The sequence below is a fragment of the Musca domestica genome, unplaced genomic scaffold (assembly GCF_030504385.1).
Source record: "Musca domestica strain aabys unplaced genomic scaffold, Musca_domestica.polishedcontigs.V.1.1 16, whole genome shotgun sequence".
Lineage (NCBI taxonomy): Eukaryota > Metazoa > Arthropoda > Insecta > Diptera > Muscidae > Musca > Musca domestica.
In genome coordinates, this window is record NW_026712219.1 from 4,931,348 (window position 1) to 4,958,408 (window position 27,061).

Sequence of the window (27,061 nt, forward strand, 5' to 3'; positions counted from 1 at the left end):
AGCTCAGTACAACCAAGATATAATCTTTTCGAAAGGTTTTTCAAACCAACGAACCAATTTTCAATAGCTTTCCAAAAAATAACTTTAAAAACGCAACACTTATAGTTTCTTTTTTCCTGAGATTTTTTTTATTTAATTTAGTTTTTTGTTATCCTTGAAAGGAAGTCGAGTCGAGAGGGAAAAACAAGCGTATAAATAAAGCAACGGCACAATATATATACATGTATTAACAAAAAGAAGACGTTGCCAACAACCCCTTTCTTTGTTAAGTAGTGTTCAATGGCTTTTCCTGGGGCTTTGTTGTTGGATCCATAACATTGTGTCAACTTGTTTTTGACACGTTTCCCCAAGGGAAACAGTTCAACAATACGGAATTGTTAAAATATTTTCGATTGGCAGAGAGAGAGGGAGAGAGAGGCACACATGCCACTGCCAACTTCACCACGACGATATACCCACAGCAGCCATCCTGCCAGCCAGGCCGGAAACAAATTCAATGAATAAAAAACAACATATTTCAATGGATGTCACTTGAAGTGCCAATGTGTGTGTGTGTGTTTGTCTGCATATGTGAGTAAAAATTGTATTGGGGAGGAGGAGGGGAAGTATTGCATTGTATTTCATTTCTATTTTGTTCTTTCCTATTTTTCTATCACTTTATTCAATTTCACCTTTTTGAACTTTATTATTTATATTTCCATAGGCACATTCTGTTTGTTTTATCGAAGTCTATTCGTATGAGACATTTCACATATTGGAGAAAAATTACAAAAAAAAAAATACATATGTTCTGTTCCAGTACCTTGAAGATTCTACTAGTTTTGCAATTTTCTTCGATATCATAAAGGGAAAATCGGTTATAGTAGTAAAAACTTTTACATTTATGCAGTTCTGGAACAGACCAATAGTTGGAAGCAACCTAAAGTCGAATTTTCGATCCACAAGTTTTGTGTAAAAAAATTTGATTTTTTATTTTGACCGTTCAGATTTAAGTGGATTTTGATTTTAAATATTTGACGGGCATTAATAGAAGATTAAAAAATCGATATTCGAAACAAGATAATGGATGCATATTTTTTTTTTTTTTTTTGGTTCGTACGAAAAACCATTTTAAAAAGCAGCTAAGTTCGAACGGAACTTGAAACATATAAAAAAAAAAAATCCGTCAAAAAAAAATACCGCTAAGGTGAATACATACATATGATGGCTATTCGAAGTCGTGATGCTACATAAGTAATTGTACCCTCCACCATAGTTTGGAGGTTATAGTAAGTTTGTCATTCCATTTGTAACACCTCCAAATATAAATTTTAGACCCCACAAAGTACATATATTCATGATCAGCATAAAATTCTATGTCGATTCATCAATGTCCGTCCGTCTGTCAATCTGTCCGTCTGTGGAAATCACTGTAGCTTCCGAACAAAGTGAAGTAGGTTGATAAAATTTTACGCAAATTTGTATTATGTCTGCAGGACGTCTTCGTATAGCATCCATATAACGGTACCCCCCGATATTCAGTATTTTGATGATTTTAGCGACATTATTTACCGGAATTGTTTCAAATTTTGTATTTGAAGTTCGTCATAGATACTACAGCATAAAACAGAAAATGGGGCATGTAGGTTTACTTCTTCGTATAGCCCCCATATAACGGTACCCCCGATATTCGGAATTCTAATGATTTCAGCGACAATATTTACCGGAATTGTATCAAATTTCGCATTTGAAGTTCGTAATGGATACTACAGCCTATGACAAAAAATTGTCTGTGCAGGTCCACGTTTTACAACTCCATGGTTCCTCCCTATACTCTGAATTTTGATGATTTTAGTTATAAACAGTAGCTAATAGCTTGTGACAAAAGTTGCCTATGCAGGTCCACGTCTTCGTACAGACCGTAATATACGGCTACATTCGATATTTTTAAGATTTTAACAGAATTATTAACGGATTTTATTATTATTATTACTATTATTATTTTTTTTTTTTTTGGAAAATTGTCAAATTTGTACCGAATGGTGGAGGGTATTGAAAGTTCGGCCCGGTCGAACTTACAGCCTTTTTACTCGTTTTTGTTATATGCTGTAGTAACGATTCCAAACTTCAAATAGGAATTTTGGAACTTTTCCGGTGAATCATAGAAATACCGAATATCTGGGCGTACCGTTTTATGGGTGCTTTACTAAAACGGGGATTTATATAAACGATTCTCTTCCAGGGGGTAAAGTATTCAGAGGAAAGTCTTTTTTTGGATTTTCAGAAAATTCAATTGAAAAAATTAGCTACAATTATAAAACAACTGAACATCGGGAGGATATAACATATCGTGGATCTATCTCACAATTATATTCTAGGGTATAATGTACCGACAACGAACTATTTTTTGTGGATTTTAGGACAATGTGGAGAAAATCATTAAAATACCAAAAATAATACCATTGTATGAGGACTATACAATATCGTGCACCTATATAGAAAACTCTTTTTCATGGGGTAAAGTACTGAATGAGAACTCTTTGCGTAGAATTTCTAACAATGATATTGAAAAATGTGGCTAAAATCATCAAAATACCGAATGTCTGGAGGTACTGCTATATAGTGGCTATACGATAATTTCAGCAATTCCATTAGGAAAATGTAGCTAATATCATCAACATAGCAAATATCGAGAGGTACCGTTATATGGGGAGATTACGATTACGGGTAGTCACGAAGAACTCCTTGTGTAAAATTTCAGACAATTTCAATGGCTAAAATCATGAAAATACCGAATATCTGGGGGTGCCGTTATATGGGGGCTATATGATATCGTGGTTCGATATAGATCAAGATCTTCGAACTCGACCTGCCTGCAGACAAAAGACTGACCTTTGCAAAATTTTAGCTTCCTATCTTAATTCGTTTTGATTCTAACGTGCTTAGTACAGACGGACAGACGAATGGACTAGGCTAAATAGTCTTAGAATTTTATGCTGATCAAAATATATATACTTAGTCTTAAATTATTAAATCGATGAGTTACATACGGAATGACGAACTTCATATACCCTCAATACTAAGTATGGCGGAGTGTATACACATGAAAATTTTCAAAAAAGAGATACATAATTCGAAGCAAACTAAAGTCGAAATTTCTATCCATAAATTGATTTGTATACCCTCCGCCATACTATGGAGGGTATATTAACTTTGTCATTCCGTTTGTAACTCCTCGAAATACCCTTGTCCGACCCAACAATGTGTATATATTCCTGATCAGCGTAAAATTCTAAGTCGATTTAGCGATGTCCGTCTATCTGTCTGTCTGTCCATCTGTCTGTTGTAATCACGCTATCTTTCGAACGAATTGAGATAGAAGGCTAAAATTTTGCACACATGTTTATTTTTTCAATAGGCAGGTTAAGTTCGTAAATGGGGCATGTAAGTCCACGTTTTCATATAGCTCCCATGTAACGGTACCTCCCCATATTCGGTATTTTTATGATTTTAGCGACATTATTCATTGTTTCATTGTTTCAAATTTGGTATTTAATTTTCGAAATGGATACTACAGCCTAAGACAGAAAATTATCTGTGCAGGTCCACGTCTTCATATAGCCCCCATATAAAGGTACCTCTCGATATTCGGTATTTTTATGATTTTAGCGACATTACTCACCGGAATTATTTCAAATTTGGTATTTAAAGTTCGAAATGGATACTACAGAATATGGCAGAAAAATTTCTGTTCAGGTCCACGTCTTCGTACAGCCCCCATATAATAGTACCTCCAATATTCGGTATTTTGATGATTTTAGCGTCATTATTCACCGGAATTGTTTCAAATTACGTATTTAGAGTTCGCAATAGAAACTAGAGTCTGTGACAGAAAATTGCCTATGTAGGTCCAGGTCTTCGTATAGGCCCCATATATCAGTACCTCCCTATATTCGGTATTTTGATTTGAAGTTCGTAATGGATGCTACAGCCTGTGACAGAAAATTGTCTATGCTGCTCCAGGTCTTCGCACAGCTCTGATATAACGGTACCTCCCTTTATACGATATTCGTTGATTTCAAGTTTTGAATTTGAATATGGTAATGGCTTCTGACAAACAATGCCTATGTAGGTCCACCTCGAATAGAACCCAATATAACGGCTATAATCGGTATTTTAAAAATGTTAGCAGAATTTTTTAAGGGTTTTATTTTTTTTTAAATTTCTAAAGTCGTTCCAAATGGCTTTTTAACTTGTTCATTTTGACGGTGGGCATTACTGAAAGACAGAAAGTTGAAAAGTTTGGACTTTCCTATACCAAAAGTCGTTAAATTCAATAATCCAAAGATGACTTTTTAACAGAATGAGCGTGTTAAGCCATTTCTCGCCATCATAATGTTTAGCCCCTTAGAATATAAATGTATCTTACGAAAAAACATAGATTCTCTTCCTAAATTTAAGGTGTTCTCTAATGTGATCTTTTAAGCTTGTTGTATTATTAAAATTTCCTCCATAATATTTCTACGCACAAAATCTTTGGTAGACAAAATCTGCGTGTATAGCACCATATCTTTATGTGGACAACGACACTCCCACACATATTCACATTCACTCACGTCTATAGGACATATGTTGGGCTTAAATGTGAACACCTTGACAAGGACATGGTTAAGAGGATGGGGGTTTTGTTGTATTCCACTCACACGTTCATTGTTCCAGTTCTGTTGAAGATTCACATCATACACACGCACATACATGAATGGATTTTCTTTCCTATAACACACAAACACACGAATATTTCATGGAAACTAAGTGTCATCTATTCATGTATGTGTCATGGATGAAAATGTTTCATGGGCCACAGAATTGTTTACTTTTTGTGCTTTCCTCTGCCTTCGCCCCCCACTCAATTTATCTTACGTTTTCCTCACACACCGAAGAACGACAACAAGACCGAAAAGAAAACATTTATTTCTTGTTTACGAAAAACGAAATTCCCCATTGTATGCTAAAAAATTTCATTAATTTTATAAACAAACGAAATAAAAATGTGTAGAAATGTCTCGAGTTCTACTTTCACCAATTTCAGGATATTTGTCATAGAGATTTTGTTTTAATTGATACTGCTATTGCTTCCAAAGGGAAAAGTTAAATAAATAAATGATTATTTTTTTACTTGAATGTTTATTTTGAAGGCTCATGATAAGGTACTGAATATCACATATAAAAAGGTTGACGATTTCATCGCGCAAAATGCCAGTCTGGACCTCAAATAGTACGATTAACGTATTCTAAGCCTATACGTTCTCGTTAAACTTGCATGGACCGATGTTGTACATTTTCATTCTTGAATAAAACGAAGTCCAAATGTTGGAGTGTGTTAAGATTGAACTAAAACGTAGACGCGCCTTGCTTTACATATATAATTTATTTTATTATTATTATTATTATTTTCATAATGTCTTCATTTTACAGGGCAGGCATCAGAAACAATTGACTTGTGTCAGAAGAAATGTGATACTGTGGGAAATTCATCAAAAATCTGCAGCAAAATTCAATTTGTGTTCCAAAATTACAGGAAAAAAGGAAAAGATTATAAACGTGGAGGTTAAAATATTAGACACCTGGAGTTTTGGAAGTCTGGAGTGAAGGTAAAATAGGACATTTTGAAAGCATTCGAGTAAAGATTCCCTGGAATCCATGAAGTTAAGGTATAAAGTTAAACTCGAAATGTTATATAGGACGAAATATCATTGATATAAAGAGCATACTTCGCTTAGGAGAAGTATATATGAGATTTATACCTAATTCTGTAAAGAAAGTTTAAAAGTCGGACGGCTCCGGAAGGAACTAATATATATGGTATATCCCGCTCTTAATCGATTTCCATTAAAATTGGCAGAGGTATTTCTGTCTCTCAATTTGATTACCCTTAGATTGAAACATAAATATCGGAACTATAGCTATATCTTAACCGATTACCCTAAAAATCTATTCAATTTGAGCTGATATTATACTTCTGGTGCATCAAACGTTAAATCGGAGAGATATATGTATGGGAGCTATATCTATATACAAAATTTGAATCGATCTAGATAAAATTTGGCAAAGGTATTTGTGAGCTCGATTAGATTTCTGATACCATCTGATCCAGATTTCAATACCATTGTTGTAGAGTGCGAATTACGAAAGTGAGAGATTTAAACATCAATTCCGATGAAACATATATATTTCACCGAATTTAAAGTACTTGCTTCTAGACTATATATATATTTATGGGAGCCATGTATAAATTTTCACCGACTATCTCCAATTTCAATAGGGTTCGTCCTTGGGCAAAACAATTAATTTGTGCAAAATGTCATCTCGATCGCGCAATAAATGCAACATGTTATTTGTGAATAAAAAAATTCTTTCTCCATATTACAAACAAATGTACAAAGACATAATATGCTTACAACGATGTGGTGTAGGGTATGAATGAATAGCTCATTTACCATAATATAATTCTATAATTGCGACCTATAGAGCAAGTACAACATATGGTGACTTTTATACCATTTCAACCTCTTATACTTCGTGACATCTTCAAAAACAATAGGCTTCTGATTCTGATTCAAACCTTAACTCCATGAAAAATTTCGTGAGGATAGGCCACAATTGTAACCCATAGGGTGAATATTATTTAACATTGACAGATGGACACACATTCCTAGATCGACTTAGCGAGATGAGAAGATCTATGTTACATATCGCTGATCTAGGACCGATATTTCCAAGCGTTACAAACTTTATGTTCCAATCAAACTTATAATACCCGCAATATATAGTGTTGCAGGGTATAAAAATATAGTTGTAAAAACCCCAACTTATCGCTGACGTATCCCCCAACAGCTATCTACATTTCAAGAATTTAGGCCAAGCCGTTTTTTTTTCTGGGCGTTCTAAGAAATATTTATATCCTTATGCTACAATTTTAAATTCCACACCAATACAAACTTATACGAAAATTCATAATTCCACTTCTATTCGTAGCACGCATTTCCTAGAAATGTCCATTGACTAAACTAATGCTCACAGTTCTATCTCTATTTCTACAGTTTATATCAATTTTAGTTTTTTTCGATACTTTTCGTTCACTTGTTGAACGCATTACCAAAATTACCCCTTTTCTCAAAATGACACCTTGATTACCATACAAAATACCAAGATTTTAGATTAATCCGCTAAAAAAAAAAACAGTAATGAAAGCCTTAAAGTCGGGCGGGGCCGACTTTATGATACCCTACACCACTTTGCTAATTTAGTAGAGCTCCACATAACAATTAAAAGTTTTCATGGGAGAATTCAATCGTACACGCTATGATTATAACTATAATTTAAAGTTCAAAGGACTAAATATGCCGAAGTATTTCTATTAAATTCGGACTTGTATTGCCCATTTGGTGCACAATTAATTTGAAATCGGAAAAATATATATGGGAGCTATATCCAAATCGGAACCGATCTCGATAAAATTTAGCAAGGATATTTCGGAGCTGTATTTGATATATTTCCATGAATATCGTTGTTACGGAGTGCATATTACGGCTGTGGGTAACAAATATAACAAATCGGATGAACGGTATATATGTGAGCTATAGCTATATCTGAACCGATCTTCACCAAATTGACATACTAGCTACCAGACTCAATTCGGTCATAAGTGCCAAATTTCATCCCGTTTGGGCAAATATTAGACGTTTGGTGCACAATCAAACGTAAATCGGACGAAGTTATATATGGGAGCTATATCCAAATCTGAACCGACTTCGATAGAACTTAGCAAATGTATTTCTGAGCTTTATTTGATATATTTCCCCAAATATTGTTGTTGCAGAGTGCATATTACGGCTGCGGAGGGAAAAAATAACAAATCGGATGAACAATATAAACGGGAGCTATAGCTATATCTGAACCGATTTCGAGCCAATTTGGCATACTTATTTTCAGGCCCAATTTGGGTGTATATGCAAAATTCCATACAATTCAGGCTGATATTACACGCTTGGTGCACAATAAAAAGCAAATCGGACGAAGTTATATATGGGAGCTATATCTAAATTTTGACCGATTATCTCCAATTTCAATAGGGTTCGCCATTGGTAAATCTACGAGTAACCTGTTACTCTAATTTTCAGAATTCTATCTCAATCTGTTCAAACAATACAAGAGGAAATTTTTTTTAATAACGTGTAGTACCTGTCGTACCCTTGTGGTTTGAATTTCAAAAAACCCGACTTATCTAGCACCTCCGCCCTGATTTTGCCCCTTACCCAAAATTTCAATTAGTCAGTAAAACAGACAGATAGATATAGACTTTTGTTTCCTTAAAAATATCCAATTTGAATTTTCCAATTTATGCAAATCAAAATTTAAATTTATGTATCATTAGGCCCGATCTTTGAGCAATGAGCGAACAATTTTTACTTTCAAAAATATTATTTAATGTCTCATCTCGATTCTAAATTTGCTCACCTTAATTTCCTTATCGTTTTCTCATAAATACTTCTGTATGTTAAAACGACTCTGCTTCAGACTATTTCCACGCACACTTTTAACAATTCCAATGGTATATTCAGGACACCTATTGATAGGCAAACATCATATACAGGTCTGTCTGTGAGGCATGCTTTCGCGTTTAGGTTTTTTTGAACATTGTTGGGTATTCACACCCGCTGTGTGCATGTTTTCAGACAGCATTTTGATGTTGACTACAAAAAAAAATATATAAAAAAAAAAAAATAAAAAAATAAAAAACACAGCAAAAGTTTTAATTGAATCCATAAATTTTTCTTGCCATTTTCCATTTGTGATGGTCTTCTCTGGAATCCAAAAAAAAAAAAAAATGACTGTACCCCAAATAGTTTTTCTTTTAGTCTGCCAACAATGAATGCTTAAGTTGTGTTGTTTTGTGGCTCTCTTTCTCACTCGCTGTATGATGCCTTTCCTTGGAACTGTTAACCAAAGTGTTAACGTGGTAAGTTGTGGTCTTAGCGGTTGTACACGGTCTAGTTGTTGGCCAAAGTTCCTGTGTGTATTTGCTTGTTTTTGTTCCTCTTAATGATCATTGGGTGTTTTGCCTCAACTGCCAAGAATATTTTGACTTAAATCCTTCTTTGTTTTGTTGTGCGGCGTCGCTTGGAACTGTCAAAATATGCAAAAATATTAATTAGTTAAAATGTCTTTTGTTGACATCGTTTGTATTCACTTATTGTTTATAAGTGTCGTAAAAGGATTTCGCTTAAGCATTTTACGGAGAAGATTTTAGACAAACTTTTGAGTAGCATTACTAAGCTTATGACTTGGAGATGGGATGAGTGCACTTTGGGGAAAAATGACAGAAGCTTAAATTGTTTAGGGAATATAATTCAAAGTTTGAAAAAACCAGCTGTGCCAAGTTGACCACACAGATGACAAGGGGAGGATTTAACATCATTGAAAATATGTCAAAGAAACAAAATAAATTGTTTATTTTTAAAAATTATAGTATTTAGTTTGGAAGATTTTTAAAGAATATATATGTATATATATATATATATATATATATATATATATATATATATATATATATATATATATATATATATGTATATATATATATATATATATATATATATATATATATATATATATATATATATATATATATATATATGTGTATATATATATATATATATATATATATATATATATATATGTATGTATGTATATATATATATATATATATATATATATATATTAAAGACTATAATATTAAAGACCTAATTGAAAGAAGTCTTTCTCTGAAAAAAGACCCTTTGAAGGATTTCTTAAAATTTTCTTCATTGTCCTTCATATATATATTCTTGATCAGCAAAAAATTCGATGTCCGCCCGTCTGTCCGTCTGTGGGAGTCACTCTAGCTTCCGAACGAATTGAAGTAGATTGATAAAATGTTACTGAAATGTATGTTATGTCTGCAGGACTTTTTGTATTGCAAACGGGCCATGTAAGTCCACGTTTTGGTATAGCCCCCATATAATGATACCTTCCGATATTTGGTATTTTGATGATTTATTCACCGGAATTGTTTCAAGTTTGGTATTTGAAGTTCGTAACGGATAGTACAGCCTAACACAGGAAATTGTCAATGCAGGTCCGCGTTTTCGTAGTTCCCCCATATAACAGTACCTCCCCATATTCGGTATTTTGTTGATCTTAGCGAATTTATTCACCGGAATTGTTTCAAATTTGCTATTTGAAGTTCGTAATGGGTAGTACGGCCTAAGACGGAAAATTGTCTATGCAGGTCCACGTTTTCGTATAGCCCCCATATAATGGTACATCCCCATGTTTGTTATTTTGATGATTTTAGCGAATTTATTCACCGGAATTGTTTCAAATTTGGTATTTGAAGTTCGTAACGGATAGAACAGCCTAACACAGGAAATTGTCTATTCAGGTTCGCGTCTTCGTATAATGGTACCTCCAGATATTTTGTAGTTTAAAGATTTTAGCGAATTTATTCATCGGAATTGTTTCAAAATTGGTATGAATTAGTAATGGATAGTACAGCGCATTACAGAAAATTGTCTATGCAGGCACAAGTCTTCGTCTAGCCCCCCTATAGCGGTACCTCCCGTATTCGGTATTTTGATGATTTTAGCGTTATTATTCACCGGAATTGTCTCAAATTTGGTACTTGAAGTTCGTAATGGATACCACAGTCTAAGACAGAAAATTGAGCTGAACATATCGCAATATTCCATTCGACAAATATTGAAAACTGATCTCGGGGTAAAGGCATTGAAATCAAAAAGGTGCAAGAACTTACACAGCAACAGAAAGAACATAGACTCAAAAAGCTAAAGAGTTGCTTCGCTTGGCGAAAGTGGTGAACTGCCGAATTTGGTTTTCTCCGGTGATAAAACATTCGTTGTCCAGAAGTTTGTAGACAAACAGAATGATCATGGTTTACTTGCCAAAGAGGTCAGCTGGAAATGTGCACCTTCGGTGGGCCAACGGAACTTAAGCGCCGGCCATGATAATGGTGTGGGTCGCCATAACAGCCGGTCTCCGGTCGTATTATTCGACCGTGGTATCAGAATAAATGGCGAATATGATCGCGAAAATATTCTGGAGGGTGTATTAAATCCTTGGGTACGCAAACATTTTGGCCGCAGACGTTGGCCATTCTAACAGGACTCAGCACCATCGCACACAGCGCGCTCCACCCAAGAATGGTTACAAAATGAGGTTCCTCGCTTCATTTGCAGCACACAATGGTCACCAAAATCTCCGGATACCAATCCGTTGGACTATTGTTCCCGGAGTATTTTCGAAAGCAATGTTGGAACTAAAAAACAAACAAAGTGTCGATCACCTAAAGCAAGCGCTTCGCCGGGAATGGGCCGAAATACCGCAGAGCAACATTCGGGCAGCGTGTGACGGTTTCATTGGACGTTTGAAGCCCATAATTCGTCTCAAAGGTGACCAATTCGATCAAATCTTACTTAAAAAATTTAAAAATTATGTCGTTTGACTTTGTTGCAGTTTTTTATCTCACCTGTTAGATCCACAATTTGGATATAGCCCCGATATAACGGTAACTGCCGGTATTCGATATGTAGATACAAATTAGTATTGGCAGTTCATAATGGCTAGAACCCATTATGCCCGATGTCAGAAAATTGAATATTTGGTTCCACGTTTTCCTATAGAGCACATATAACGATACCCACCGATATTTTGAAGATTTTATAGATGTCAATCCTTGAAGTATAAAATTGTCTATAGAGTTTCCAGTTTTGGTATGGGCCTCAAATAACGGCCCCACGCACTTTATGGTTTTTTGAAAAGTTTAACAGTATTATCCAAACGGTCTTACTGGTATATGAAATTTGAAATGAAACACGCTTGAATTCAGATAATTTTATATAAAAATGTATTAAAAGTTCGGCCCGGCCGAACTAAATGTCTTTTTATACCCTACAACACTATGTGTTGGGGGTATTATAAGTTTGATTGGGCCAAAAATTATGTAACACCTCGAGATATTGGTTTCCCACATAGGAAACTATATATGGATCTTCCTATCTCGAAGAGCTGAGTCGATATAACTATGTATGTCCGTCCGTCTGTCCATGTTAATTTGTAATCACTCTACAGGTCGATCCCGATCTTCACGAATTTTAGAATGGATGTGGGGCTAGAACCAGAATAGAACCCTATTGCTTTTAGAGATGATCGCTTAATATTATGGGGTCAAAATGGACCAAATACTGAAAAATTCGCCGCGGAATTTTGCATGGGTCTAAAGCTTGGGGCTGGACAGAAGTCTTCCAATTTTGGTGGCCATCGGGTAATATTTAGTGGGTGAAACAGACCATAACATTTGTGTTAAATAAAAGTCAAATTCTCCATTAAACCGCGAATATTTTTAATCACGGCGAAATCACAATTAGACGGACAGGTCAATTCTGACCGTTACGTAGATGCCGATAGTAAATATATCGGTTATATATAGCACAATATATACAATGTATATATTCAAAGGAAGGGGATGTTAGCTAGAATGCTTATATCTCAAGAATGACTGGGATTTTGACAAATTTTGTCAATTCAGAATGCCAGAATGCAATGTAAGGTATCACATGGTCGGCCCCGCACGTCTATAGGCTTTGCTTACTTGTTTTACTTGTTTTTTTTTTCTGGCTTAACTGACTTAACATCAACGCCCAGACGAAGTGGCTGAAGCAGAAATATTGAAATTTTGTGCAAGGGTCAACTAAGGCTGAGGTTTTAGAAATTCGTGCGAAAACGGTACGAAAAGTATTAAAAGGTAAATTGAAATTCCCACTATAAGTGTACGACAATTACTAACATGTACTACATGTGGTATCATTTCGTATCATGTAAATGGTTAGAGCTAAAAACTTGAAATTTGGAATGACAATCAAGATTAAGAGGATGATCGTTTTAAGGATGTAGTTTTGGAAGTGTATACTCATGTTAACGAAAAGTTCTAACCGGTACATAATCTGGTACAATTTGAATTTAAATGAACGGTTCTGGAATCCTGAAATGTACTGTTGGAGTATATGATTGGGATATGGAGGTAGTATTAGAAATTTGTACTTATTTCCACGAAAATACAAAATTTGGTACAATTTCGATTTGGCTGAATCGATAGAGCTAAAATTCTGAAATTAAGAAATGAGATTACAGTTACGTTCTAGGACTAAGGAATGTAGGTAGTTTTGGAAATACGTACTTATATGTACTAAATTTGGTGCAATTTAAATTTTTATGAGGCAGTAAAGTAGGAATTCTGCTAATAAAACAAAAAAAAATTTACTGGGCTGTATAAAAAATTTCAGTTATGAAAATTTTTACTTAAGGGTACTAAATGTTACTAAATTTGATATAATTTGGGTTTGAAAGCTAGTATCTTCAAAATTGTATATAGGTATAATTTGTACTTACATGTAATAAAATGTACTAAATAAAGAACAATTTTAATTTGGGCTAACCAACAGAGGTGGAATCCTAAAATTTTGTATTGGGATTACAGAGGGAGTGTCAAATTGGGGTATGTATAAAGCTTTGGAAATTCGGACTTATGTGAAAAAAATTGTACTAAATTTGGTACGAATTGGAATTGTGATGAACCGATGGAGATGGAATTCTGAAATTTGGAATGAGAGCCACTGACAGTGGCGCCAAAGCACTATTGAAAACCCATACTAAAGTTCTAAAACGTACAAAATTAAAAGGTACAAAAAACATGAAATTTAGCATGAGAATCAGGGTTGGAAAATAAGTTAGGTATATGAAGGTGGTTTTAGAATTGTGTACTAAGTGAGGAAACTCTACTAAATAGTACTTAATTTGGCACAGTTTGGTTTAGTGTGAACAGATGAAGCTAAAACTTTTGAAACTTTGTTCTGGGCCCCTGTTGGTAGTAGGTTCGCCATAAAGAGTTTATTTTGGAAATGTGTAATATAAGTGCACGAAAAGTACTAAATAGTACAAGGTTTTCTTCAATTTAATTTTGGGTGAACAGATAGCGCTAAAATCTGAAATGTGGCATAAGGGTAGCTGTTCATATGCTACATTTGTTATTGGGTGAAGGGACAGAGATAAAATTCTGAAATTTGGTATTTAAACTACTGGTGGTATTTGTGGTTGAGATTTAGCGGTGTCTTGAAATTAATGAGTCCTTAATTTGTACGAAAAATACAAAATGTAGTACCATTTTGGTATTTAGTGAAGGGATAGTGCTGGAATCTCCAAATTTGATATTGAAGTCTATGTTGGTATCGGGGATTTAGATATGATGGTGGTTTTTGCAAATGTGTACTAAAATCTTACGAAAAGTATTAAATGGTACTAAATTTTGTATTGGGTGAAAAGGTTAAGCTAGAATTCTCAAATTTGATATTGAGGTCTCTGTTGGTATCTGTAATTGAGATATGTAAATTGTAAATGTGTACTATAATGGTACGAAAAGTACTGAATGGTGCTACATTTGGTGTTGATTGAATCTACAGCGCTGGAATCCCGTAATTTGATATTGAGGTATATATCTTAGTATCCGATGCTGAGATATGGATTAAAGAAGGACTTTCCTCTGACGAATGTGCGGACTCTTGCTAGGCTCACTATTAACAAAGGCAGAAGATTTTTGTTAAAATATTTGTCCGTGAACTATCTATAAACAAAGATTTTTAATTTTATAAATAATTGGTCCACTGAAGAAGGCCTCCGATTGTCTCCTATCTATTGAAAACATCCACAATTCAATGATACCTACTAGACATTTGGCTTATCTTTTGGTTTAATAGAAAGTTTTGAAGGCCTACTTTAATCCTCTTCAAGGTCTTCCTATAAAGCATTCTATCAAGAGAAGAGGATATATTTTCCCATTCCGATATGATTCTGTTTAAATTCAAATAAACTGTCAATAACATTATTACCCGCAGAAATATCCTCATGTCATTAAAGCATTTGCAATTCTTTTCTGTGGTTGCCAGTAATTTTTCTCTACCATTATTTAAAACGAATATAAGATACCTAAAATTATGTGTGGCAATTCGCATATGAGTATTGGTGTGTGTGAGCGTCTTTACATAATAAATTCCCTTTTACATTCCATGTTCCGTTTTTTTTCTTCTTCTTCATTCCTGACAGAATTCAAACAAGAAAATATTATGTAATACCTTAATTGACTGGCATTTCCTTAATGCTTTACTTGCTCGCTTCGTGTTTGCACATTGCGAAACCACAGAGTAAAATAAGCAAATAGTACAATTTCTTACCTTTAATATACATCATGTTACCCTCCCTCCCTCGCGTTGTGTTGCATGGCATGGAGTTGTTTCTTCTCCTTGACTGGTAGTTGTATAATTTTATTTGATTCGTTTTTTTTTTTCCTTCTCAAACGTAAAATGTACAAATGAGAAATGGAATGAATGGTAGAACAAAGAAAGACAACTCTGTTTAACGACTTGAACAACAGGCCGTAGAGTAGTATTTCCGTTTCCTGTAATCAAACACACCAATCCCCAGGAAAAAAGGCACACACACACTCACACACGTGTTACTCCAACTCCCCTGTATGGCAAATACGAATGCTATTTTTGTGTTTTGTTTTTGCGTTTGCCTTGCCTATATCAACCGTGTGCAACATTAATGAAGTCATCTTCCGTTTTAATTTATTTGTTTGAGAAGATAGGCCTACAAAAGTGGAACATAAATAAATTTAAAGGTAGCTATGAAATATATTCAACTAGTCTAAATTTTAGATTGTTTACTCAAATATATTTTTCAAAAATCCTCCCTAACACATAGTCATATGAAAAATACATATATCGAAAAAATCAACGCTAAAAATAGTTCATTGTGTTTATAACCCAGGAAAAGATTATTTAGAAAAATTCTCAATTATATACAGTGTTTAGAAAAGAATCGTTGAAAAATCCTACCTCAGAGATAGTCTTCCTAAATAATATTTAAAAAAATCTTCGCATTTAAATGGTCCACAGAAAAATATTTCTTAATGAACCATGCCTATCAGTGGTGAATAGAAAAATATTTAAAAACCAGTAAAGAAAGTCTTAACGTCGGGCGGGGCCGAGCTATATCCAAATCGGAACCGATCTCGATAAAATTTGGCAAAGATATTTTAGAGCTGTATTTGATATATTTCCATGAATATCGTTGTTACGGAGTGCATATTATGGCTGTGGTTAACAAATATGACAAATCGGATGAACAGTATATATGGAAGCTATAGCTATATCTCAACCGATCTTCACCAAATTTGGCATACTAGCTTCTAGACTCAATTCGGTAGTAAGTGCCAAATTTCATCCAATTTGGGCAAATATTAGACGTTTGGTGCACAATCAAAGGTAAATCGGACGAAGTTATGTATGGGAGCTATATCCAAATCTGAATCGATCTCGATAAAATTTAGCAAAGGTATTTCTGAGCTGCATTTGATATATTTCCCCAAATATTGTTGTTACAGAGTGCATATTACGGCTGCGAAGGACAAAAATAACAAATCGGATGAACAATATATAAGGGAGCTATAGCTATATCTGAACCGATTTCGATTAAATCTGGCATACTTATTTATAGGCCTAATTTGGTTGTATGTGCAAAATTCCATACTATTCGGGCTGATATTACACGTTTGGTGCATCGGACGAAGATATATATGGGAGCTATATCTAAATTTTGACCGATTATTTCCAATTTCAATAGGGTTCATCCTTGGGCTAAGCAAATGATTTGTGCAAAATTTCATATGGATAGGGCAGTAAATGCGAACTGTATATTGTTTACAAAAATACATTTACAGACTGCATATTGTTTACAATAACCCTTTAAGAGATAATCCATGGAATAGCACTTTTCAGGAAATAGTGTAAAGAAAGGTCAAAACTTGGGCAAGGCCGACTATAAGATACCCTAAACCACTATTCATATTTAGTAGATTTATCCCTTAAAAAATAAACGTTTACATTGGGAACTACCAAGTGGCCGCTAATTCGTCAGCGAAAAGTCCACCTTAAAATTTTAGATTCAATTTAATAGTTAATGGTAGACCTTTTCAATACTACAAATGCACAATTTGTTTTTAGAAAGAATAATAGGGACATTTTTAACTTTAACACGAAAAATCTTCAAAATTTCCATCTTAAAGCTTATGAAGGAGGATATTAGTAAAAAATGGGCCCACATCCATTTTTTCTGTTCAAAACTATTTCAACGTCTCCACATGTAAACCCTAGAAACAAACAGTGATCTCAATATCAAATTTCACAATTCCTTCTGCCAATACTAAAATTTAGTAACATCTAGTACATTTCGATCTTTAAATCAGTTGCCGGAATATAAAAGGTTTCCAACCCTGTTGGTTCGGCCAAACACAAATTTTACTTAATTTGGTACATTTTAGTACATAACTACTAGTACATAACTACTAAACAAAACCTACTACCTACATATCCCATTTAGTACACATAAATACAAATGTTTTTAACTACCTACATCATACAGTCCAATAGATATCTTATTTTCTAATTTCAACTTTACCGGTCCGCCCAAAATATAAATTGAACCAATTTGAGTACCATTTCGTAAACATGAGTACAAATTTTCAATGTAATGTTATTTCCTTAATTCAGGGTTCAAACTCTATTGGTGGACACAAAATTTAAATTGCACCATATTTAGTATCATTCAGTACACCCAAATCGAAATTGTGCCAAATTTACTACCATTTAGTAGTGCACATTAGTACAAAATTCCACTCCTACCTCCATATCCCAATCATTCACTCCAACAGTAATGTTAATTTAAAATTTCAGGATTCCAGCACTATCTGTTCCTCCAAATTCAAATTATACCAAATTTAGTACCGTTTAGTATTTTTCATTAACATGAGTACGCAGTTCTAAATCTACCTTTTTACATCGATTTTTTTCCGCAACCTTGATTCCCATGCAAAATTTCATGCCTTAGCTCTTCCCTTCACATAATATCAAATGGTACCAAATTTATTTACATTTTAGTACTTTTCGTACTTTGCTACATTAATTATGTACTCCATTAGTTACCCTCACTTATCACTCAAAGGTAAGAGTTGTAGCTTAACTGATTCCTCAAATAGAAAGGGTATCATATTAAGTACCTTTTAGTACTTTTCGTACCATCCAAGCAAACTGATGTTTATTTATTTATTTATTTACTATTATTATCATTATAATAATAATAATAATAATAATTATTATTATTTTCTTTTTGTTTGACAGTATATCGTCTTACAATATCTAGGCTTATTTGATAACCCCATGTAATTTATAAATAGTACTCACTGCGGTAGGCTTCTTTAAATAAAAAAGGGAATACATAATTTCAAAAACACAAGAATTTACTTCGTTTTCTTGAAATGAAGAAAATAAAGTACTTTGAACCAACCGACACAATATACCCACAAACCCATACACACCACAACGAAAAAAAATCCGACATCAATCGAAGAATTTTATCGTTCGCTAATAAAGAATGACAAGCAGTCAGACAACAATTCGCCTAGATGGACAGCGAAGCAGGCAGACAGAACGACAGACACATAATCAATACCCTCTTCAAAGAGGCAACAATCAAACTAACAACGACATCCATATCTTGAGAACACATTAGCGTAAGTAGAGAAATATGTTTTAACAAAGAACAACATGCAATGTCATTCCCACCCATACCACCCCACCGTAAGCCAACAACCAACAGTAAAAGGCAGAAGTCCTTCCGAGTTCTCTTTCAAAGTACAACGACCGAGGAAACGTTTCAATGTGCATGTCTTACCACAAATGTCACTGTCATGCCTTTTTGGCCACCACAATGTTGTTGAGCGAGCAACAATAGCTTGAACTAAATACTCGACTATTGGAAGAAAATTTGGAGGGTTTTTCTCCCATTTCACATTCCCGTTTTTATTATGGGAAATCAAATGTGTTGAACACACTACAATGATGAAGTGTGACGGAAACGGAAATATGGCAAACAATAAAAAAAGACACACAGATAGACAACTCAACCACTCAAAAGCGTTGAACGAATATGAACAGTTTTCTCTTTTTACACAAAATCTTGGTGTATTTTTTTTATACCCTACAACACTATGTGTTGCGGGTATTATAAGTATGATTGGGCCAAAAATTATGTAACACCTCGAAATATTGGTTTCCCATATAGGAAAATATATATGGATCTTCCTGTCTCGCCGAGCTGAGCCGATCTAGCTATGTATGTCCGTCCGTCCGTCTGTCCGTGTTAATTTGTAATCACGCTACAGGTCGCAATTATGGTCCGATCCTAATGAAATTTTGCACGAAGGTGGGGTTAGGGTCAGAAGAAGCCTATTTCTTTTTGAGATGATCGCCAAATGTTTAAGGGATGAAATGGACCAAATACTGAAAAAATGTTGGATTTTGCAGTAGCTATACAGGTCGCAATTATAGACCAATCGAATTTCGCATGTAGCTGGAGTTTAGGGCGGGGAAGAAGCCTACCAATTTGGGTGGTCATCGGATAATATTTAGTGGGTAAAATAGACCATATCTTTTGTATTAAAAAAATTCGAAATTTTTCATTAAACCGCGAATATTTTAAATCCCGGCGAAATCACAAAGCCATGACAAGGTTACTTCTGATCTTTACATTGATGTTATCATCCAACAAATCGGATATATAGCAAAATATGTGCGATATATATGTCTATCAAAGAAGATAGACTTGAAAGATCTCTTATATGTCGAGAACGGCTGAACTGAATTCGGCAGTTTTCATTAATTCAGAATGGCCTCTTGGCAGGAAAGAAAAAACGTCTAAAAAAATTGCATAAAAACATCTCTCTAAAGATGAAAATATTGATTTTGTAACATTTTCTCATATTTTTTTTTTAATTTTGTCATATGTTTGGCATATTTATACCCTTCACCATATAGTGGTAAGGGTATTATGTCTTTGTGCATTTGTTTGTAACATGGAGAAGGAAACGAGATAGACCCATAGTTACTTTTGAGAACCTTCATATAATCACTTTCTGAGTCGATTTATGCATGTCAGTCCGTCCGTCCGTCTGTCCATGTATTCTTGTGAAAAAAATGCAGGTCACATTTATTATCCGATTGAGATGAAATTTTCCAAACAAAATTTTTTTGGCCCAAGGACGAACCCTATTGAAATTGGTGAGAATCGGATCAAATTTAGATATAGCTCCCATATATATCTTCATCCGATTTCGGGTTAAATGTGCACCAAATATCCACTATCAGTCCAAATTACCTGAATTTTGGCACACCCAACCGAGTTCGGCCTAGAAGCAAGTATATAAAATTTGGAGAAAATCGGTTCAGATATAGCTATAGCTCCCATATATATCTTTCATCCGATTTGATCTTTAAGTCCCTCACATTCCTACTATGCACTCCACAACCGTGATATTTGGTACCAGGTATTAGATGGAGCACAGAAATAACTGTTTTAAATTTTATCGAAATCGGTTCAGATTTGGATATAGCTCCCATATATATCTTCATCCGATTTCGGGTTAATTGACCACCAAATGACCAATATCAGCCCAAATGGCCCGAATTTTGGCACATGTGACCCTTAAAGCAAATACAGCAAATTTGGAGAAAATCGGTTCAGAAACAGCTATAGCTCCCATATATATCTTCATCCGATTTCGGGTTAAATGTGCACCAAATGTCCACTATCAGTCCAAATTACCTGAATTTTGGCACACCCAACCGAGTTCGGCCTAGAAGCAAGTATATCAAAGTTGGAGAAAATCGGTTCAGATATAGCTATAGCTCCCATATATATCTTTCATCCGATTTGGTGTTTAAGCCTCTCACATTCGTAATATGCACTCCAAAAGAATGATATTTGGTACCAGATATAAGATATAGCCCAGAAATAGCTGTTTGTAATTTTATCGAAATCGGTTCAGATTTGGATATAGCTCCCATATATATCTTCATCCGATTTCGGGTTAACTGTGCACCAAATGGCCGATATAAGTCCAAATGGACTGAATTTTAGTACATCGGACCAAATTCAGCCTAGAAGCAAGTATATCAAATTTAGTGAAAATCGGTTCAGATATAGATATAGCAACCATATATATGTTTCATCCGATTTAGAGTTTTAGTCCCATACATTCGTAATATTCACTCCACAACCGTGGTACCAAAACCAGGTATTAGATGGAGCACAGGAATAGCTGTTTTAAATTTTCTTCATCCGATTTCGGGTTAAATGTGCACTAAATGGTCCATATCAGCCCAAATCACCAGTCTAGAAGCTAATACGTAAAATTTGGAGAAACCCGGTTCAGAGATAGCTATAGTTCGTAAAATGCACGATAGAATTAGATAGATTTTGATTTTGTACCAAATATCTCATAGAGCTCTGAAATGCCCTGTATAAACCTTTTTACGAGAGCTCTACTAAATATGCATAGTGGTGTAGGGTATCATATAGTCGGCCCCGCCCGACTTTTGAGCTTTCCTTACTGGTTTTATTTTGAATTAAACATTTGGTAATATTTCTACAGATAACAAAACTAAGTAGTTAGGATATCAGGATATCATATACAGATCGCATTTATGGCCCGATCCTTACGAAATTTTGCATGAGGATAAGATGAGGTTCAGAGTGGAAGCCTACACTTTTTGGAGATGATCGCCATATATTTAGGGGTTGAAATGGACCAAAAACTGCAAAATTGTCAGCAGGTCGTAATTATCGCCCGATCCTCACACACATTTGAATGGGGGTTACCGGACATTGCAAAAGCCAAGCAGTTTTGGGTGGCCATCCAAAAATATTTAATGTGTGAAAAAGTTTGCCAACTTTTGTAGAGAGACTTTTTGGAGAATTCACAAATACACTTCTGACTATTTTGTTACCGCTGATTTCGTTGAAGAATATAGTCAAAATGTCTGATATAGATGCGTTTCATATGTCTCATATAGATGCGTTTCAGTCAAAAACCAATAATAAATGTTAATCTTTTGCCACTTCTGAGAGATTACAGGTCTTTGGGAAATATTGGTTCCAGATCTAGGAAGACCATTTACGTGCAACATCTACCAATAAATTGGAAATGAGCAAATTAGTTTAAGTTGCTATTATTCGAAATGGTTTTCTTTTATTATTTGTCACAATATCTTGTGGAATTCTTTCGAGTATCTCGCCTATATAAACAGTATCGTTTATTATAGTGTTGTAGGGTATTCAACGGTCGGCCACGCTCGACTGTAGCCTTTGCTTACTTGTTCGTTTTTTTTTTTTGTAATTTCCTACAATGTAAAGAAAATAGTCTGAGTTTGCAATTTGGTTTGCTGTAGCTTAATGCAATGAAGGATTTTCATTGATCTATTGCATAAAAAATATTAAAAGATATTGTTTACTAAAAAATAAAGGCTTTTTTGAGATTCTTAAATTATAAGGCCTATAATAGGACAAAATCTTTAGAAGATCATCTGTAGGGTAAGTGTACCAGTTGTCGGCACTTTTAATATTTTAAATATTTCTATCTTTCGACATTCTGAGTGAAATCTTTCAATTGCAGAAAAATAAAGTTTTTCAGATTCCATATTTTGTTTAGTTTTTCGAAAAAATAAACATAAATTGAATTTGTTTTTATTAAATTGGCAAAATTTGCAATTTTACCAAAATAGTAGTTTTTTGCCAGTAGTCGGCAATATTTTCCAATGCTCGGCATGTCTATTTGCCAGTAGTCGGCATATGCTATTTCATTAAAAAAAAAATATTATTTTGTATATTTTTTTTTTTTTATTTTAAATAGTATAAAACAATGCTGTAATACTAATTTACAGTTTAATTAACTAATTTCGTTTTTAAATAGTGTTTTATTTAATTAACATTCTAAACCAAATATAGGTAGAAAATCAAGAATAGTACGGATTTTCAATTAAAATAAAATTGAGATTAAATAAAAAAGTACCTTTCTTATATTTGGAATTTGTGAATTGATTTTTTTCCTTTAGCATACCAATATTTTTTTAAATGCCACCGCAATCTAAAACGTCAAATAGCTGATTTAAAAAAAAAAACCTACTTAATTTAAAGTTGGTCAAAAACCTCAAATAAATGCAACTGCCGACTCAAAACTATTTTTTTATTTGAGTAGTTTTTGGATTATTTTTTAATACTTTTCTCAAGTTTTGGTGAAATAGGTCAAAAATTATATTTTTCTAGTAATCGGCACCCCCTGCCGACTACTGGCAAATCTCTTTTTTTTCTGTTCCTAATGTCGGCGTTAAATAATATGAGAGAAAAATGATTGACTATGTATGTTTTTTAAGTTATAAAATGATCTTTAGACTGTTATTTACTATTGTAAAATATTTCTGATTCCAAAAGTATTAAATTTAATTTACTTAAATCGATTATTAAATTGACGCCACCACTAATTTTTTCTTTACAAACAAGCACTATCGCACGCGTGGGAAGACACTCACTGACGAAAACCGTTATTCTCTCGTAATAAATGAACGGAGCTCATTGTTTTTTTTTTACAGAAAGAGAGCAGAGAACACTGTTGACGTTTTAAGTTTAAATTTCAAAACTGCCGACTACTGGGACATGCCGAACTTAGGCGCACTTACCCTATACCTAAAATGCACGTGATCCGTGAAATATTAATCAGTACTTGCTATCTCTACTTTGGCTACTTTTCGATGTGGGCTTTTCAAAATGCCAACACTTTATTTTTTCTACTTTTAATAATCTCGTTTTAACTCGCAAACCCACAACTCAAGGCCACATTTAAAATTTCAAATTATAGGCTATTTGGGAACAAATTTTTACATCACAGGATACTTAACTTCATTGTAGCTCCCTTATCGACAAATTATTTTAGCCTTGTCTCATTCTTTCGATTTGTATTCTGCAAAAAAAATAAATAAATAAATAAAAACTTCAAAATATGTGAGAGTCAATTGCTTACTCTTGGATTTTTGTCCACTCCGGTATCAGCGTGAGTCGGTCTTCGAGTAAAACGTGAAGTGGAGACTCCGGGGACCATTCGACTCTCGCCTAAATTATTCCATGCTAACTTAAGCATACCTTTGGGTTCCTTTGATAACTAAACCACTATGTATATTTAGTAGAGCTCTCGTAAAAGAAAGGTTTTTATTGGACATTTCTGAGTTCCATGAGATATCTGGTACAAAATATGATTATGGTAGAGTGCATATTCCGAAAGTTGGAGAAACCAAACACCAAATCTGATGAGACTTTTATATGTAGAGCTAGATCTATATCTGAACCGATTTTCACTAAGTTTTAAATGTTAACTTCTAGCATGAATTCGCTTGGAAGTGCAACTTTTCACTCACTTTGAGCTGAAATTAGCCATTTGGTGCACAAGAAACCCAAAATCGGATGATGTATAGGGGAGCTATATCGAAATCTGAACCGATCTTGATAAAATTTGAATCTTGTATTGCTGGACTGAATCTAATATCTGTTACTAAATATCAATTTTGTGGGGTGTATATTACGAATGTGAGAGACTTAAACACCAAATCGGATGAAACATATATATGGGAGCTATAGTTATCTGAACTGATTTCAACCAAATTTAAAGTACTTATTTTTGACTGATATTAGCAATTTGGTGCAAAAAAATCTAAAATCGGATGAAGATATATATGGGAGCTATAACCAAATCTGAACCGAACTTGATAAAATTTGATCTATGAATTGCTAGGCTGTATCTGATATCTGTCGATAAATATCAGTCTCGTGGAGTGCATATAACGAATGTAAGGGACTTAAACACAAAAATCGGATGAAACATATATATGGGAGCTATAGCTATATCTGAACCGATTTTCACCAAATTTGAAGCGCATTCGGTCGGATGTAGCAAATCCTTTGGTCCATCTCGTTTTCTTCTCCATGTTACAAACAAATGCACAAAAATGCTGGATAAAGGGAGGTACCTTTAAATGGGGCCTATACCAAAACGTGGACCTGCACAGACAATTTTCTGTCATAGGCTGTAGTATCTATGACAAACTTCGTATACCAAATTTGAAACAATTCCGGTGAATAATGTCGCTAAAATCATCGAATTCTGAATATCTGGAATGGGGGCTATACAGATATGTGGACCTGCATTAACAAATTTCTGTCACAGGCTGTAGTATCCATGACGAACTTTAAATACCAAATTTGAAACAATTCCGGCGAATAATGTCGCTAAAATCATCGAAATACCGAATATCGGTACCGTTATATGCCGGCTATATAAAGGCGTGAACCTGCACGGACAATTTTCTATTATAGCCTGTAGTATCTATTACGAACTTCAAATATTAAATTTGAAACAATTCCGGTGAATAATGTCGCTAAAATCATCAAAATACCGAATATCTGGAGGTACCGTTATATGGCGGCTATACCAAAACGTAGACCGATATATCTCCTTTTCAATACCAACCATCCTAGACATAATACAAATTGTTCTGTCAAATTTTGCTCTTCGTCAAATAATGTGGACTGTATCGAGATTTCAACCGACAGACGGACATCGTTAAATCGATTTAAAATGTTATGCTGATCATAAATATATAAACTTTGTGGAGTCTACCACGAATATTCATAGATATTACAAACGGAATGACAAATTTAATATACCCTCATTTTTAAGGTGGAGCATATAATTATCAGTCGGTTATGTCGACGTCGTTGACTTGATCTATCGTTATTCAAAATGTTGACCCTCTATGAGGTGGGTAAATACTACAATGTACCAAATTGGGACTATGGCAAATATTTAAATGTACGTGAAGTACCAGATATAGTGGGACGAAATATTCCACTTCATCCGATTGGGATGTGTAAAATTTACAGAAAATGGAAAATTTATTTTCAATTTTATGCAAATAACTGTTAATTAAAAATTGAATTGTTTTGGATAAAGTACCAGAAAGATTTGGTCGATAAATTGCATATTCACATCATATCTCTGGTTGAGAGAAATATTGAGACATACCAAGCTTGAAAATCACTAAATTCTTTCGCAAGTCATGACAGACATAAATATTGAAAATTTATATCAGATCTTGCGTAAAAAGATATATTGAAAAATTTAAAGAGAATTGAATGACTAATTCGCGTATTATGAGCTTAACTATTATTTAAATTTTTGACCCGTTGTAAGGAAGTACCTCAAGGATTGAACCAATGTAGTCCATCTTTATACCAGATCTTGTGCTAACGGAAATATTGGGATGTGCCGAGTTTGATTGGAATTGGATGATCATTTCTTGTTTTATGAGCTTCATAATTATTCAAAATTTTGATACGTTTTGGGGGAGGTACAATGAGGAGGAGCAGTGGGCCGATACATTTCATCTTCATATCAGATTTTTTGTTTGTAGAAGTATTGATATGTGCGAAATTTGAAGAAAATCGGATTCATTCTTTACATTTTAGAAGAGCTTTAATTATTCAAAATTTTGACGCGTTTGGGGGGAGGTACTTGATGAAGTGGACCGATATTGTCCATTTTCGCACGGGGCTTAGCACTGATAAAAATGTTGAGAATTGCAAAGTTTGCAAAAAATTGGATTATATTTTCTTGTCATATATGGAAAATAATTTTCAGTGAAAATGTTGACCTTTTGTCGGCAAGGTGCCTGCAGGAGCGGACCGATATTCCCAATCTCCGAAATCGATCTAGGTTTAACAATAATATTACGATGTACAAAGTCTGGACCCAATCTGATACTCCCTTCGATAGTATCGTGCTCACCAGCCAGACAGACATACGGACGGACGACCAACCCTAGATCGACAGCAAATATCCTGAAAGGTATGGACTAGGGTCTAAAGCAGTTATTTCTATAAAGCATTTTTGGCCGTATCAAATGATATATACCCTCAGTAGCCATATGGCTGAGCGTATAATAACGAGACCTTTGGCCTTTGACTAGACTTT